Genomic DNA, 18,282 nt, shown 5'->3' with positions numbered 1-18,282 from the left:
CTTTGGCACAGTTTGTAAGCTCCATACATTGCACCTTTGGATTTTTAATGGACTTCAGCAACTTCAGATCAGCACAGTCAGTTCCAGGCCATGAATTCAGCTGCAGAGTGACACTTGTTGGAACACTGGAGAACTAGGGGCAGATGTATATACATATTCACTCCCCTCTAGTCTACCATTGCCTATTTGTGTTTTAAAGGTGTTGTAAGATGCCTCAAGAACTTCCCATGTTTTTTATGTTTAAACAATTTTTATTAAAGATTTTCCTTGTTTACAAAAGCACATGCATTGTCTCTTTCTTCAGGTTGTGTTTTCTACAGATCAGTTACATTTGTTGTGAGACATTGGTGCTATATGCAGTATAGGGTTGGGAAGAAAAGAGGGCAAACGGGAGAGGGGGGGTGGGGTGCTAAAGCTTATGTTCTTTCACCTAGTGTATGTGTGGGGGTTTTGTGTCAGCGTCACTTGGGTAGGTTCTCTTTCTATTTGCTTGTTATGTTTCCTTGGTGGTGAGAGAGGTTGGAGAACTTCTCATATGTGTAAACCCATATGTGAATTACCGTATGTGAATTATGTGAACACCCAAAACATTACCTATAAAATGGAATATATAATCTAGGCATATTTATATTTATATTTTACAGTGACAAATTTGGGTTTCCATTAAAGCTGTAAATCTTTAAGACGTAGTACTTGATTCAGTAAACATCTATGGATGGCATTTCTGCAGAAGGCTGTTACATATAAGACTTGAAGGACTGCAGTGCAGGCTTCTCTTGCCAAGTGTGTGTATGATTTCCGAATTTCACTTAATTCCAAGTTCTTTAAAATATAAATAGAAAAGTGTTGGCTTGATTATTTTAGTATGAAAACCTAGCCAAATGAGGGGGTAGCCCCTTAGCACTGTTTAAGCACCATAAGGGAACTGTAAAACATAGAACAATGCATTCATTTTGCTTTGATGTTCAACAATAAAACTGCAGTTTTGTTGCCCAACAGCCGGTCTTATTTTAGAAAATTTATCATCCAAAGAAAGATGCAGGATATGTGATTCTAAACCTGTATTTTGCATCAACCCATAACAGCAACAAAGCTGTCCATTCATTTCACAGAGATTACTGAATGTTTGCTAAAAGTTAGCCAATTTTAAAAGGGCTCTTCTTGTATAACGGTCTTTAGGGGAAAATATAGTTGATACCTGCGGTCAGATATTCAAACATTGTATTTATTCTATTCAGGATGGGTCTCTTAAACTGCTGCAATTTCTTTTCTGACTTTTGTTTTTTAATTTTCAATCACTAGTTATTAATCAATTAAACTGGGTGTGTCATTAGCTTAGCAAATTGCTTACACCAACATCACCAACCATTTCCATGTAATTATTTTTTTGGCCACAATCCAGCACAGAATTATGCTTGCTTATTGGATTGTGGTCTTCCTCCACAAAAGACTATCCACACTAGAGATTTAAACTGGCTGCTAAGGAACCGTGGTTCTGTGATGTAGTCTAATGATCTCTAACAGAATTTCTCTGTATCCCCACCAGACTACATTTTCAGGATTTGATGGGCAAAGGGAAGACATGCCTTAAAACTGATATATTTGTAGTGGCAGTTGTTAACAGTGATGCTATTCTAAACGAAATGCTTTCAATTGCAAACAAATATTAGGTGACATGCTCCAGCATCATGGGAGTTAAAAAGAAAAAAGCACACAGGGCACAATAACGAAATGAACCATATATTTTATGAAGAGCTATTTTTGCTAAAATTAGTATCTAATTTTGCATCACTCTGGGATTCTCATTCTAAAATACAAATGCAACTTCTAGGAACACAGGATGTAATAGCTGTCAATGATTTAACTAGAAGAGAAAATATTGACAATAACATATAGTATCAATAGGACTCTCAGTAGTCCTTAATTAAGATTATCTGAGCATATGCCCTTTCAGCAAAGATGCAATAAGTATTTAATAATAAACAGTTAAGAAACATTCCTGCTCCCTGGCCTCCAGCATCCAACAAGAGCCTTCCAACAGCAGAACGACACAGCTGGATATGACCTAGTGTTCTGGCCTCACAGTAGCCATGATTAAGGATTGTTTGATAATCCTATTGGCACACCAGGAAATATATTCTGGGTTTATGGATCAATCCAAGTCTCCAAATAAACTCTCCATGTCAGTGCTGGCCTCCTCAGTGTGGTTTTCATATTGCAAAAGAGAAGTGATTTCCTATGAGTCCCTTCTCCTGATGCTAGGAATTTCTGCCTGAATTTCTTCTTGCCTCAATTTAATATTGGCCCATAAAATATTAGTTCTGTTTTCATAATGCCAAGCAAAAAAGCATTTTCTCCCACTATGAGGCTGTTGTTATTGTTGCTGCTGTTGTTTGTTTTGTTTTGTTTTGTTTTGTTGTGGTGGTGGGGTATTTTCATGGTATGCCTTCTAAGAGAGTTGTTCCAGGAACAACTGCTGCTATCTGAGAGGCTGACTGGTTTGCACACAATTCCATAGCTGGTTTAAAATAAACAGGGACATAATCCTTCGGAAATTAAGATTCAACAGATGTAAAGCAATGTCAGGCTCTGGAAAGACATAACAAAATTTATGCAGCACTCAAGAGAGAATCCAGGGAGGAGGAGGCTGCAGATTGAAAACATCACTTTGGAGTCACTTCTGATGTTTTATTCTTAGAGGACAGAAAAGTGCAAGGCAAACAATACGTCAGATATTAGGCTCATCAGCAGGAGGCACATACATAATCATTTATGGACAGTGTGTGTAGTTCCACTGAAATGTCGTTTGTGTCTTGTCAGAAATATCCTACTGGCCAAACATAGCTGTAGTTAAATGGTAGTCTATGCCAGAATGTTAGGATGCCCCCAAATGCTCTAAATATCGACAATAACAATATCTGTAACGGAACTTACCTTATTGACTGAAGCTTGGAATTTGCGAGGCGACTGAGGGATCAGAGTTGAGAAGGGGCCTGGTTTCCCTCTCAGGAAGTGAGGCAACAGGGATGAAGCACAACTTTTTCAAGGCCTGGGGAAGTAATACAAATCTTATGAGGAAGAGAAGCAAGCTGTTACCTTCTGTTATCACCACAAAATGGTGATGCAGACGCAGAGCCAGTCGCAAAAACGGAAGCAGAGATGGCAAAACCAGCAGGCTGTCTACTGATAGCCATTTCCAAGGATGACTTAGGTAAGGTTTTTGGCCGCTGTTTTCTTCCTTGTGGCAAAGAGTTCCATATTTCAGCTTTCCTCAGGTTAAGTCCATTTGCTCTGGAGGTATTGAATTTGCTGGCGTAGAGTCTCTAACTGAAGAAGGCTTTATTTCCTTTTACAGTGGTACCTCGGGTTAAGAACTTAATTCGTTCTGGAGGTCTGTTCTTAACCTGAAACTGTTCTTAACCTGAAGCACCACTTTAGCTAATGGGGCCTCCCACTGCCGCTGCGCTGCCAGAGCACGATTTCTGTTCTCATCCTGAAACAAAGTTCTTAACCCGAGGTAATATTTCTGGGTTAGCGGAGTCTGTAACCTGAAGCGTCTGTAACCTGAAGCGTATGTAACCTGAAGCGTATGTAACCTGAGGTACCACTGTGTATTTTTTTCCTCTCAGAGGGCTGTTACACATTTCCTGCAACTTCTTCTCCCACTCTCCTTTCACACTCAGCTTGTACCTCATCTCCTCCACCAAGAAAAGAAAAGAAAAGAAAAGAAAAGAAAAGAAAAGAAAAGAAAAGAAAAGCTGCCAGTGTCTTCCTTCCTTCCTGGGTTCAAATACCCACTCAAGCCATGAAGTTCTTGGAAAGGTGGGATATAAATATTGTACTACTACTACTACTAGTAATAATAATAATAATAATAATAATAATATCACTTATTCCTCCTATAACCCCTTTCCTTTCTATTCCACAAATTTTAAAAACAACAACCACATTTATTGATGATAATAAATATTAACCATTCACCTCTCTTTCTAATTTCCTTCGATACCTGCTATGGCCCTTTCCCCTCAGAAGGGAGAAACTTCCTAAGGACTGCTGCGCTCTGCTGCCCAGGTGGACTCTCCTGTGTGAGTGCCTGAGGGCCCTGCTCCTTCTTGCCACTTACCACCTGGCCCAGGGCGGGGCCTGAAGCCTCACAGGGACTGCTGTGCTCTGCTGCCCAGGTGGACTCTCCTGTGTGAGTGCCTGAGGGCCCTGCTCCTTCTTGCCACTTACCACCTGGCCCGGGGCGGGGCCTGAAGCCTCACAGGGACTGCTGTGCTCTGCTGCCCAGGAGGACTCTCCTGTGTGAGTGCCTGAGGGCCCTGCTCCTTCTTGCCACTTACCACCTGGCCCAGGGCGGGGCCTGAAGCCTCACAGGGACTGCTGCGCTCTGCTGCCCAGGAGGACTCTCCTGTGTGAGTGTTTGAGGGCCCTGCTCTTGCCACTTACCACCTGGCCCGGGGCGGGGCCTGAAGCCTCACAGGGACTGCTGTGCTCTGCTGCCCAGGAGGACTCTCCTGTGTGAGTGTCTGAGGGCCCTGCTCTTGCCGCTTACCACCTGGCCCAGGGCGGGGCCTGAAGCCTCACAGGGACTGCTGTGCTCTGCTGCCCAGGTGGACTCTCCTGTGTGAGTGCCTGAGGGCCCTGCTCCTTCTTGCCACTTACCACCTGGCCCAGGGCGGGGCCTGAAGCCTCACAGGGACTGCTGTGCTCTGCTGCCCAGGAGGACTCTCCTGGGTGAGTGTCTGAGGGCCCTGCTCTTGCCGCTTACCACCTGGCCCGGGGCGGGGCCTGATGGGCCTCACTAGGACAGTTGCTGCTACTGCTGGAGGGGTGCAGAGTGCTTTTAAAATGTTTTTAAAAAAATTCTTTTGAATTTTTTGTAAGTGGGGGGTGGGGGTGGGATGGATGTTTATTGGGCCTGGGAATTTGTTTGATTTTATGTTTTTGTAATTTTTACTGTTTTTTGTTTGTATTGTTTTATTGTTTTTTTTAAGGTGTTATTTTGTTCTTAAGGGGAGGGGTCAGGGCTGCCGGGGAGTGGGTCCCAGCCAACAAAATGGCTGGGGCATGTTCCACGGGGGGGGGGGGGGGATGCACTGGGACAACCGATCTCAGTGATCACGGGTAGGAGGAGGAGTTACGCTAAGACCAGACCATGCAGCCACTGGGAGAGATCATCAGGAGGTTTGGGCTGGGTGTTCATCAATATGCGGATGATACCCAGCTCTACCTCTCTTTTAAATCAGAACCAGTGAAGGCGGTGAAGGTCCTGTGTGAGTGTCTGGAGGCGGTTGGAGGATGGATGGCGGCTAACAGATTGAGGTTGAATCCTGACCAGACAGAAGTACTGTTTTTGGGGGACAGGAGGCGGGCAGGTGTGGAGGATTCCCTGGTCCTGAATGGGGTAACTGTGCCCCTGAAGGACCAGGTGCGCAGCCTGGGAGACATTTTGGACTCACAGCTGTCCATGGAGGCACAGGTCAAATCTGTATCCAGGGCAGCTGTTTACCAGCTCCATCTGGTATGTAGGCTGAGACCCTATCTGCCTGCAGACTGTCTTGCCAGAGTGGTGCATGCTCTGGTTATCTCCCGCTTGGACTACTGCAATGCGCTCTACGTGGGGCTACCTTTGAAGGTGACCCGGAACTACAACTAATCCAGAATGCGGCAGCTAGTCTGGTGACTGGGAGCGGCCGCCGAGACCATATAACACCGGTCTTGAAAGACCTACATTGGCTCCCAGTACGTTTCCGAGCACAATTCAAAGTGTTGGTGCTGACCTTTAAAGCCCTAAACGGCCTCGGTCCAGTATATCTGAAGGAGCGTCTCCACCCCCATCGTTCTGCCCGGACACTGAGGTCCAGCTCCGAGGGCCTTCTGGCGGTTCCCTCACTGCGAGAGGCCAAGTTACAGGAAACCAGGCAGAGGGCCTTCTCGGTAGTGGCGCCCGCCCTGTGGAACGCCCTCCCATCAGATGTCAAAGCGATAAACAACTACCTGACATTCAGAAGACATCTGAAGGCAGCCCTGTTCAGGGAAGTTTTTAATATGTGACATTTTAGTGTATTTTTCATCTTTGTTGGAAGCCGCCCAGAGTGGCTGGGGAAACCCAGCCAGATGGGCGGGGTACAAATAATAAATTATTATTATTATTATTATTATTATTTTATTTTCTTCTGTTCCCACTCCCCTGAACTTCCGTCTCCTGCCCACCTTTACTCAGATTGCAAGGAGTTTGTCGGTGCTGCTGTTGGTCTAAGCAAAAGGTTGTGGCGCAGCTGAGGGGCAAGGCAAGTGAGGCCTACCTGAAAGCGGTCCACCGGTTTGTCCCGGCCTACCGTTGAGTAACGCTGCCCTAGAACGGGACTGGATACTTGTGACCCCCTTGTGCCATGCAGTTCAACTCTCTCCATTATAATATCCTCAGCTTTTAAAAGTCTGCAGCATTCACTTATATTTGCTTGTCGTAGGCTATGGTGTATTCCTTTCCTGGCAGAGCAGCTATTCCTTGTTAACCGGCTGTATCAGACCCTCCAAGTTCCCCATTTTTTTCCAGGGACATCCCTGATTTAGAGAAGCCATCCCAGTTTCTGATTTAATCCCAGAATGTCCCGCTTTTCCTTAGAATGGCCCTATTTTCATTGGAGAAATGTTGGAGGGTATGGAGGTCCCCCCCCCAGCCGTCTGAAGACAATCCTAAATGGGGAAGTTTTAAAAAAAACTTTTATTATTTTTCAATATATGTTGGAAGCTGCCCAGAGTGGCTGGGGCAACCCAGTGAGATGGGTGGGGTATAAATAGTAAAATTGTCATTCTGATCTTGTACACACTGGTGTGCATTTTTTAAAAGAGAAGATCTTCCCATTTCTTTTTGCAATAGACAGCTGCTGTTGTAGTTTTGCAAGAAGGTACTGTATACAAAATTAGGAAAGATGTTACCTTTAATTAGGAGACTATCTGTTGGTACAGGAATATGTAGCACCCTACATCAGGCTAACCAGAATCTGGTATTGCTTGGAAGCTCAAATATTCCTACACCAGCCCAGCCCAATTTTAATCTACCATCTTCCCTATTTTGTATTTCAAATGTCCTCTGAAAACAGCCTGCTGAGTTTTGCCTGTCATCTTCTCCTCCCTTCCCTCTAGCCTTCACCACCCCTTTTCAGTCGTAACCTTTCACACACCCCTCCCACCTTCTGTCCTTTACAAGGACACAATATCTCCTTCCAAGTAGGCTTTACACTGCTTGTGTGAGCAGCTGACAAAGAGAACAAGTAATTTCTTAGCATTTCAATGTTGGGCTGCTTCTGGTTTTGTGAGTGGCCTGTGCACCTGTTGTGATAAGCAGAGCTCCCTTCACAGCCCAGTTGAAAAGAGGCCACTTCCCCCCCACACCCTCGCTGTTTTGTGAATGCTAATAATTAAGAGAAAGGGTCGAAGCTGCGATGAATTCTTTAGCTTCACAAAACTTTGTGTTTTGATGGTCTAAAATAAAGGCAGCCCCTCCCCCCCCAAGCCTCTACCTCAACTGTTTTGTGAGTAGCCTACAGAGAAAGTTTATAATACAATAAAAAGGGAATAACCAGCTAATTGAAGTGGATGTTTGCTTCTTCCAACAGAGTTTGGCCTGTACCGTATCCCTCTTTGGGGTGCCTTCCCCTCATGTGAACTTGCAAGAAAGCTTCCAAAAACCTGTCAAGATAGCAAACGACTAAAGCCAGGGTTCCCCCTACCCCAAATGTGCCTCTGCTATTTACATTTCAGGTTTTCTACTTCTTGTGCCGCCTTGACAACTGAGCCAAGATGTTCATGGCTTTGGCATTTTGTTAGGAATTAGTGTGGCATTTGTATAAAGAGTGTGCAAACTTCAGCAGTCAGGGCAGCCCTCCAATTCACCTGTGTTGTCAGTCAGTTGGTATGTCAACTTGAAGACAAGGCAAAGCTTAAAACCCTGGAATTGTGACAAGTGCATTCAGTTGTCTGCAAAAGGCATGGTAGATGAAGAAGGAGAGGAGGGAGGGGGGAATAAAAGGCTGAGAAGGCTACCCAGCTGCCAACACAATGCAAGCAGAGGCTTTGGCTGCCGTTCAAAGCCACTCAAAATGAGTGTTTCAATTTAATACCAAATTAAAAGCAGGCAGTGTTGTATAGCACAGGGAAAAGATTATACATTAATACTTCCCCCACCCCCCCACTCCCCACCGTAATCTAAATGATCACACAAAAATAAATAAAAGTTAAGCTTCCCATCTCTCTCCCCCCTCCTACATTAGCTCCCTTTCCTTTTCTGGTTTGTGTTTTTTTTGTAACCCAGATTCTTTTGCGGGGGCGGGGGGAGAAGAGGAATGTTTAATGCACAGATTCATCCATGCATCTCTTACTTGTGCTTCCAAAGTCATTCTGCCTTACTTGCTGATTTTTTTTAAAAAAATAATGCTCCATTGCTATAACTCAGCTAAAGCCGTACTGCAATTAAAAGATCTGCTTGAAAGTTGTAAGCTTGCACCCCATTAAGGAGAAATGAGCTTGCTTGAGGGAACCTGTGTTCTGAAGAGCTGAGCATGTAATATCCATAGAATATAACTGGTGCCTTCATTTTTTATTCCTTGTGTGTAAGAACATTTTCACAGAATGGACTTGTCCACACCCGAATTTACTGTGTGTTTGCAGCTGTTTGCGTTCCCATTTAATTTGCACAGTCCACATGACATTATCCTCAGCCAAAGTGAATCTCAGCGCTTTCCTGCTGTAAATTCAGGTTTAACTGATATGAGGATAATCTGATAAACTGTGGGAAATCAGGTTCCAATCTGCTCCACTTTGGGTAGCAGACAATTTGTTTCAGTGTTTTGGGGTGGGTGGAACAATCATCACTTTCTGCTACTCCTCTTTCCATGCCACTGCCTCAATGCTTTCATTTCTTTTCTGGCCATGCTTTTAACTGTTTTGGCACGCTCCTGACCAGAGCAAAGCCTTTTGCATATTTTCTTTTGATCCCTCTGATTTGCACAAAACTAGAAAACTGCACAAGCAACCCACATTAAAAACTGTGTGCGGAAAAATTATAATTGCCTAACTATGATTTTGCACACTTCCTGGGTGGGGATTTTTTAAAACAACAACAAGGTGTGCATGCAGCTATCTGTTTGCATGCCCTGTCAGTACTTGATGAGCATAATAGAATCCACAGATTAGAAGGTGGGGACAAACACAAAAGGGAACACCTACTGGTATGAACAGGAAAGACCTATACAAATTCAAGTGTGTGTGTGTGTGCGCGCGCTATTCTGGTCTAATTCAAATGGGTGAAAAGTGGATTAATAGATAAATAATGCTCAAATCTGGACAATCAACATAAACTGTCCTTTATTTCACAGTCCCAGAATGTTTCTTGAATTCAATGTGGTGTTGTGACAATTCTTGTTTGTGGATGTTTGGCCAGAAACTAGGGTGGCAAAGTGTCTTATTTTGCAGAGGAGAACCATCTGTTTGAATGACTATCCAATCCAAGTTTGGTTTAAAGATTAAAAAACCCCTGAGAAGGGAGAGCAAAAGTACCAAAGTCAACGGTACCTGAAGAGCAGGCACATTGTCCACCTAGTTACAGATAGGTAGCCGTGTTGGTCTGCCATAGTCAAAATAAAAAAATCCTTCCAGTAGCACCTTTAAGACCAACTAAGTTAGTTCTTGGTATGAGCTTTCGTGTGCAAGCACACTTCTTCAGATACACTGAAACAGAAGTTGCCAGATCCTTCTATATAGTGAGAAGGTGGGGAGGGGTATTACTCAGAAGGGTGGTGGGAATGGGAGATTGGCAGATAGCTGGGATGAGCCTGCTGACGACTCTTAACGACTGTAATGGGTCTTACAGGAAAAGGCAAGGGGTGAGAAGGTGAGAAATGGCTTAGTCATGTATAATGGGATAAGAATCCAATGTCTTTGTTCAAACCAGGTTTCTCCATGGTTTTAAGTTTGGTAATGAGTTGCAATTCAGCAGCTTCTCTTTCCAGTCTATTTCTGAAATTCCTTTGTAGTAAAACAGCTACTTTGAGATCTTGTATAGAATGTCCTGGGAGATTAAAATGTTCTCCTACTGGTTTCTCTGTTTTGTGATTCTTGATGTCAGATTTATGTCCATTTATTCTTTGGCGTAAGGTTTGGCCTGTTTGTCCAATATAGAGAGCTGAAGGACACTGTTGGCATTTGATGCCATACACAATGTTAGATGATGAGCAATTGAATAGTCCCGAGATGGTATGTGTGATGTTGTTGGGGCCAGTAATGGTGTTGTCCGGGTGTATGTGGCAGCAAAGTTGGCATCTGGGTTTATTGCAGGCTCTGGTGCCAGTGTCCGTGTTAAGTCTGGTTGTAGTATTATTGTGGGTTAGGAGTTGTTTAAGATTGGGTGGCTGTCTGTAGGCAATGAAAGGTCTTCCTCCCTGTAGGCAATGAAAGGTCTTCCTTCCTGGGAGGAAGACCTTTCATTGCCTACAGACAGCCACCCAATCTTAAACAACTCCTAACCCACAATAATACTACAACCAGACTTAACACGGACACTGGCACCAGAGCCTGCAATAAACCCAGATGCCAACTTTGCTGCCACATACACCCGGACAACACCATTACTGGCCCCAACAACATCACACATACCATCTCGGGACTATTCAATTGCTCATCATCTAACATTGTGTATGGCATCAAATGCCAACAGTGTCCTTCAGCTCTCTATATTGGACAAACAGGCCAAACCTTACGCCAAAGAATAAATGGACATAAATCTGACATCAAGAATCACAAAACAGAGAAACCAGTAGGAGAACATTTTAATCTCCCAGGACATTCTATACAAGATCTCAAAGTAGCTGTTTTACTACAAAGGAATTTCAGAAATAGACTGGAAAGAGAAGCTGCTGAATTGCAACTCATTACCAAACTTAAAACCATGGAGAAACCTGGTTTGAACAAAGACATTGGATTCTTATCCCATTATACATGACTAAGCCATTTCTCACCTTCTCACCCCTTGCCTTTTCCTGTAAGACCCATTACAGTCGTTAAGAGTCGTCAGCAGGCTCATCCCAGCTATCTGCCAATCTCCCATTCCCACCACCCTTCTGAGTAATACCCCTCCCCACCTTCTCACTATATAGAAGGATCTGGCAACTTCTGTTTCAGTGTATCTGAAGAAGTGTGCTTGCACACGAAAGCTCATACCAAGAACTAACTTAGTTGGTCTTAAAGGTGCTACTGGAAGGATTTTTTTATATTGTCCACCTAGTTAGTCACAGTCTTCCCTGCTCTGGTGAGATGTAGTATTTCTATTTAAATTATAGTTAAAACCAACAACACACATCTCCTTATATAAATTAGCATGTGTACATTTTTTGCAAATCAGTGTCCTCTTTTGCCCTGTAGTGCTACATGTATATTCTTAGGGCCGGATTAAGTTGGCAAGTCCCACTGGCTGCTGAATCACAGTTAAATGTAATGCAGAAAGATGATATGGCTCTATTTCCTGTCAGAAAATGGTAGCTGGGGGGGGGACTTAAAATAAGGTTACCAGATTTTTTTCCAAAGAATCCGGGGACACTTTTTTTTTTTTTGAAAAGAGGGGAGATTTAAAAAAAAAAAAAGTTTTTGGTTTGTTTTTTTTATAAAAAAGAAGTAATATCCTCCCTCTGGGCCCCAGCTTGCTCTTTTGGAGCGCTAGCCGCCATGGAGTAGGCTTGGGTCAGGCCTGGGCTCAGCCATGTGTTCTTGCCCTCTAGGTGCTCTCCTACCTCTTCTCCTCAGCGGCGGCAGTGGTGGCAGTGGTGCGGCAAGGTCAGGGCTCCCCTCTTTTTTCTCCTTCCTCTTTCTCTCTCTTCCTTCTCCTCTCCTCCTTCTCCCTGTGTTGTCTCCGGGGTTTTCCTGGCCCCGGAGTGCCACTGGGCAGTCGGCCGGGTGGCTGGGCACTCTTGCTCCCGGTTCGATTTGGGTCGCGGGGGGGGTCAGCGGTTCCCCTTCGGCAGTGGCAGCAGCAGTGTTAGAAGCCCTGGTAGAACAGTTGGCTCTTGCTGGCTTCAGGAGCTGCTCGCTGCTGTGGCGCCCGCCATTTTGCCTTGCCAGAAGTCCCCATATGTATGGCGTGTCTTGTGCCGTTGAACCAACCACGCAACATTCATTCCCTACTAATAAATCTACAACACTTAAAATATAAATCCGGGGACATTAAATGAAATCCGAGGACATTCTGGGGACGGATTTTGTCCGGGGACAGATTTGTAAATCCGGGGCCTGACCCTGGGAAATGGGGACGTCTGGTAACCATAATTTAAAACAGTTTTGTTTTACAGAAAGGGAAGGGAAATATAAGAGACAAGCAGGAGCTTTGTGTATGGCAAGGGATGTGGAACCCTTCAGATGTTAGACTACAACTCATTGGTCATCTTGGCTGATGCTGGAGGGAGTTGGAGTCCAAAACAAAATATAGAGGGTCACAGGTTTTACATCCCTACAGCATTTTATGTGTGTTTAATGAACACACACACACACACACACACACACACAGTCATACCTCGGGTTACAGACGTTTCAGGTTGCTCGTTTTCAGGTTGCGCACCGCGCCAAACCAAGAAGTACCAGAACGGGTTACTTCTGGGTTTCGGCGCTTACACATGCCCAGAAATGCTAAATCACATTTTGCGCATGTGCAGAAGCGCTGAATCACGACCCGCGCGTGCACAGACATGGCGTTGCAGGTTGCGAACGCTGCAGGTTGTGAACGTGCCTCCAGCACGGATCACGTTCGCAACCTAAGCATCCACTGTATATATATAATTATGTTAAATTTTCATTTTAAACAAAAAGCTGGAAAATCACGGTAAATCAAATGGACTATTCTGATAGCATATGCCTTGTGAATTTCAAGCTGATAGTATTCAGGTACTATTACATCTGTATCTCACCCTTCCAGGACAGAATACAAGCTTCTAACTCTTATCTTAGCCTCACAACTACCCAGTGATGTAGGTCAGGGAAGGTCAATGTCATGCTAATCAGAAGTTTTGGGTTCCAAGTCCCATAATTTCTGAACATTGGCCATCCTTGCAGGTGCTGATGAGAGTCCAAAAGATCTGAAGAGCACCACTCAGGTTACCTCAGCATAGATTTTCCTGAGAGAACATCGCTGTCCCAAGGTCATCCAATGAATTTTGTGGCTGAGTGAATATTTGAACCTACTTCCCTATCCTACTCTAACTGCTACATCACACAGGCTCTTGCACCACATCTGTCTTACCAATCACATTATTGCCATTGTTTCAAGTGTGGAAAAACTTAATTCAGACATCCCTTTCCCACTGGGGATAACGCTTTTCATACTGACCATGCTAAACACCCATTTGGCTTAGAGAAGAAGTTTGAATACAGCAGCAAAGAAATGTATCTGATGTGGGAAAAATCAGAGATGATTTCTTCTTCAGTTTGGTTAGCTAAAATGACTTTGATATGAAAAGGGTCTTGTTTAATTGCTTAGTGAACTTTATCAATCAACTTTATCATTTATATTAGTGTTTGCTAAAAATTTGCAAATATACTAGTGACTCCTTGTGTTTTTTTATAGCTCTGCTATTTAGCTTCTTCAGTTACTCTATAGCTAGAATGGTCTCCCTTTTGTTCTCTTCTTATTTGATGTGATGGTGCCTACACAGAATTCTTTTGCATGTGCCCTTCTGCTGCTCTTTCCTAAAGGAACAAGAGATTTGTTTGAATTACTTTAATTGGCAACTACTTGTTCAAACACCTGAGTTTGGCCGAAACAGCTCTTTCATTTGTGTATCCAAACAGTAATAGCTCTTTTCTTTATGTAGCTTGAGCTGCTGTATTAATGGCCAAGGATTTATGGAACTCTACATTGCACTTGATCACAGATACCCAAGGATAACTTTTAAATGGGATTAGTGTGCTGTTTTTCAGATGGTATATTGAGTCTCAGAGTTTTGCCATAGGAACACAGGTAGTTGATCAGAACAGGTGTGGCGCTCTGATTCACTTGTATCCTTTTGCCCAGTGGACTACATTGGCTCTTAGCATAGTCAGCATGAGTAGACTTTTTACATGGGTGTTGACTGACTTGTTGGTCATTTGATTCTTCTGGCCTATTCACATTCATCTAGACTTAGTTACAGCTTCAACATTTAATGTTGCCTGACTAATTTCATACAACCTTTAGAGCACATGGCAGCATTGTTATTTCAGTCAACCTGTGCTGACTTATCATAGCCAGTGAGACTTCTATCCATTACTGTCAGCCCAGGCATGGCTTTCCATAGGCTCAAAGCATAATTTAGTTGATTCATCAGAACAGTGCAAGACTGAAATTTTTTCTGCTGCTTTCTAATATTCAATCTGGGCTTGAGTTGTGAGGTAAATTTAGAGAGAGGCAGAGGCCCAATCCAAGTCCCTAATAGAGTAGATTGATATCGAGCATGTCACACATTTGTTAGTTAAAGAAAAGGGTAACAAATAACATATTTCCTAAGAAAAACCTGAAGTAGGAGGGTTGCACACATGGACATTTTTTTATTTACATGATTTATATGCCACACTATAACAAAAGTTCTCTGGGGGCTGACAACATAAAAAAACACACCATTAGAATAAAAAGGCAATGTAAGCAACAAATAAAAACAGTACAATAAGATCATAACAGTTAAGCCAAAGCCAAGAGCAAATAAATAAAACCACAGAGGCAAATCAATTTAAAATAGAAGACAGAGAGATAAAATTTGTCAGGATTCAGTCTAACCCAGACCATGGAGAGACCTCTTCTGATGAAAAGGCTTAAGGACCTACAGAGAACCCCAATCCTATAGAAGACCAGAAGGAACTCACAGTAGTTCAAAGACAGCCTGAAGAGACCCATCTCTGGAGTGCCTTGCCTGGGGTCTCCAAGCCCTCTCCCATCCTGAACACTGTCTTGATCCCCAATTCTCCCCCATCTTCCTGTGGATGTCAAGAGTAAAGACAGCAATGGACCATAGAGGAAGCCAAGATTTGCCAGAGAAGTGCCTGTTTCGCTGCCAGATGTCTCTCTTGTCAGGGGTCTACTCAGTAGAAATGGCCTACCTGGGTCTGATGGGGAGAAGAGAAAAAACCTGCCTGCAAACATGAATCTAACACATAATCTAGTAGCAGAACAGCTATGTATATAAGTCTCCAAGTGACCTTTGGCAGGTTCATACCACCCTTTTGAGGTCATCAGTCTCTAGTGTGGGAAATCTTTCTGGCTCATCCCCTGCTACATTCCTGACTCTGGCTCCAGACTTCACACCAGGTGCTGGTTATGGATAAAACTCCTCAGAGCTAAGCTAAACTGCATGTGATCTGAAATGAAGAAAGGAGGGGGAGGGGAAGCTCAAGTATGGCTGTGTTGGAAAGACAGAGTAATTCCCCTCACCTCTGTTTAAAAACAACAGACAAGGGAAAAGAGACTGAGATTTGTATGTGCTACTGACTGAATGTAATCTGAGATAAAGTTAAATGGGCCATAAATCTCTTGCTGGAAGGAAAAGAATTTGGGGGCTGTGATAAGAATGTTGCAGAGATTCTGGGAGTTGGAAAGGAGTATTAAATCTTCAGCACATTTGAAAACTGCCCATCTTTTCCTAGGCTGAGGGGAAAATGGTGAAGATCTGCGACATGTTTTACTAGTGAGACAGAATGGTTTCTAGCTACTGTTGCCTGTTCTGAGACATAAAAGCAAGGGATGGAGAGATAAGACCAGGGGTCAGCAAACTTTGTTCGCAGGGGACCAGTTCACTGTCTCTCAGACCTTGTGGGGGATCGGACTATATTTTGAAGAGAAAAAAAATCCCCCCAACTCTCCCCTCCCTTCTCCAAAGCACCGGACGAGCCCCTGTGTTGCAAGCAAAGCCCACCCCCTTCCTCCTCTAGGCAGGGCGGGGGAAAGCCAGGAGGAGGGAGGGAGGAGGCGCCACCACTTTGTGTGTGGGGGGGAATTGAAACGGCGCAGAAAAAAACATGGCACAGCCCAAACAAACAGAATCCCCACACCAATCCACGCGGCGATTCCTGGACCGTCTGTGGGCTGGATCCGGCCCCCAGGCCTTAGTTTGCCGACACATGGATAAGACCTCTGAGAAACTTCAAGATTCAGTTCCGTGGCTTCCACCCCAAACCACGATGGGAGAAAACAACAGCTGAGAAGGGAAAGAGACAACACCATATATGGACAGAAGGAATCTCCATGGATATAACAGTTTTCACATGCAGGACAAAATAAAGATAATAGTTTGAGTTCCTCATTTGAAGCTTTATACATTTATATATTGTAACATCATGAATGGAAATAATTATGTAGCTGTTGACTAAGGGATTATTATTATAACTGAAATGTAACTGACATTAATTAAAGATTATGGAACACAGTGATATAAGATTGGAAATGCACCCAATCCACCATGTGGGGAGCCACTTTTATCTAAAATGTATTAATTGGAAGTTGATTGGCACTTTGATAATTGTATATTTTGGGAATTAATTGTTGTTATAATTTGGCTATTATTGGGAGTATGTTGAAAAACTAATTTAAAAATTTACTTAAAAAAGAAGAAAAGAAATGGTAAACAAGCAGGATTCGTTCCAGAAAAAAGCTGGTGGTTTTTATTGTCCATTGAGACTTCCTAATGGTGCTATTAGTGAGACTGATTAAAGCAAGAAATTATAGTGAAAAGGCCATCAAATGCAAAAAAAGAAAAGAAAAAAAGTAGTACTGAAATGGATACATGCAAACAGATTTACTTTTATCTGAGTTCTCTTTTCTTTTCTTTTCTTTTCTTTTCTTTATGAGAAGGAAGGCAAACTTGCAGTCTGGTTCTTTTCCTTCCTGTCCACCCTGTTAGATGGCGCTGATGGATTGATTTCCATTGTGGCACTTATTTGTTATTGTAAGTCCATATGTGTACAGATCCAAGTGTAAGATTAGGTTCCCCCTCCATTGTTAGGGACAAGCCACTCAGTTCATTAAACCTCCCTGATTTGCTCCACCACCTGCTCCTCTCTCCTCCTGACCCTGAAGACCCTGGCCATTTATTTTCTTCTTCCTCTGGTTTTCCCACTTGATTCCCTTTCTTTCATATATTTTCTGATGAACACCCCTCCTTGCACATCCCTCCTAAATCTAGATCTTACTGAATTCTAGGAAGTAAACACATGTGCTTGTTACAGTCTTGTTCACAAGGCCCATTGTCACCAGTTTTGTAGTGGGGAAGACTAGTTAGGTTTGCAATCCTGTACGCACAGAATGGAAATACTTTAATGACGGGCACCTTTTACAATTTATTGAGTTCTTCCTGAGGGCCACTTGTTTGATCTGCAAGAACTAAGCATCCTTCAGATCTGGAAGCAAGCACACCCTTACCACATACCCTTCTTTCCTTAGACATCAGTCCCACTCTTTCCTATGAAGACTTCTTCCAGATAAGCCAGGGGACAGCACTGCAGCCTAAATTTAACTTTTGTAGGCTCTCTAATCCTTTCTTGAGAGAGCTGGGGAACTATGTGCTACCATTCCTTTTCACAGAAAATTTCTCAAGCCTGAAGGTGGATGAGAAGCTGAGGCAGACAGACATGAGAAGCGTGAGGAAGTAAAGGAATCGCTTGTCCCGGGGTCACCTGGAGTATTTGGGCAGTGTGAGATTTATGAGGGGCATTAGCAATTCATTTCCTGGCTTTAAAAGCTTGAGTGCATAATGAAGGTGGGATAGAGAATTAAATTGCTCTTGTTGAACAACCCCTGCTTAAAGGAAATCTTACTTTTTAAAAATACATTACCAGTTTAGCCAGATATCCAAAGTGAAAAGTGGATAAGTCCCTGCCCCTCCAACTTCTTGTCTGCAAGAATAATACTAGCAAGCTAAGTTACTGGTCTTGCTGCTTTTCCTTTATACAGTCATACCTCAGGTTACAGACGCTTCAGATTGCATGTTTTTGGGTTGCGCACTGCGTTGAACCCAGAAGTACTGGAACGGGTTACTTCTGGGTTTCGGCGCATGCGCAGAAGCGCCAAATTGCAAACCGCATGTGTGCAGATGCGGCGCTGCGGGTTGCGAACGCTGCAGGTTCCGAATGTGCCTCCCGCACGGATCACGTCCGCAACCTGAGCGTCCACTGTATTGACATGGAGGGCCAAACTATGTGTGAAGTTAAATGCTAAATGTGCCTTTGCATCTAACCTGCAGGGTTTTAGTTTTCTGTTTTTTAAAAAAGCAAATT

At 43.5% G+C, this 18,282-nt stretch overlaps 2 long non-coding RNA genes across 2 annotated transcripts in view; one reads left to right on the top strand and one right to left on the bottom strand.

Annotated features, from left to right (window-relative positions):
* Window positions 1-216: 216 nt before the first annotated feature.
* Window positions 217-4,108, bottom strand: LOC308482315. Its single transcript, XR_013989208.1, has 3 exons — window positions 3,982-4,108; window positions 2,935-3,049; window positions 217-2,589 (listed from the first exon to the last, which is right to left on the bottom strand). It is a non-coding gene; the product is annotated as an uncharacterized lncRNA (long non-coding RNA).
* LOC308482311 overlaps window positions 3,230-18,282 on the top strand; it is a 34,487-nt gene continuing 19,434 nt past the window's right edge. The window contains exon 1 of the long non-coding RNA XR_013989202.1: window positions 3,230-3,822. This is a non-coding gene — a long non-coding RNA (uncharacterized lncRNA). The remainder of the gene's footprint in view (window positions 3,823-18,282) is intronic.

This window comes from Podarcis pityusensis, assembly GCF_964106645.2.
Source record: "Podarcis pityusensis genome assembly, chromosome: 7".
Taxonomy (NCBI): domain Eukaryota; kingdom Metazoa; phylum Chordata; class Lepidosauria; order Squamata; family Lacertidae; genus Podarcis; species Podarcis pityusensis.
This window is presented reverse-complemented; position numbering and strand designations above follow the sequence as displayed.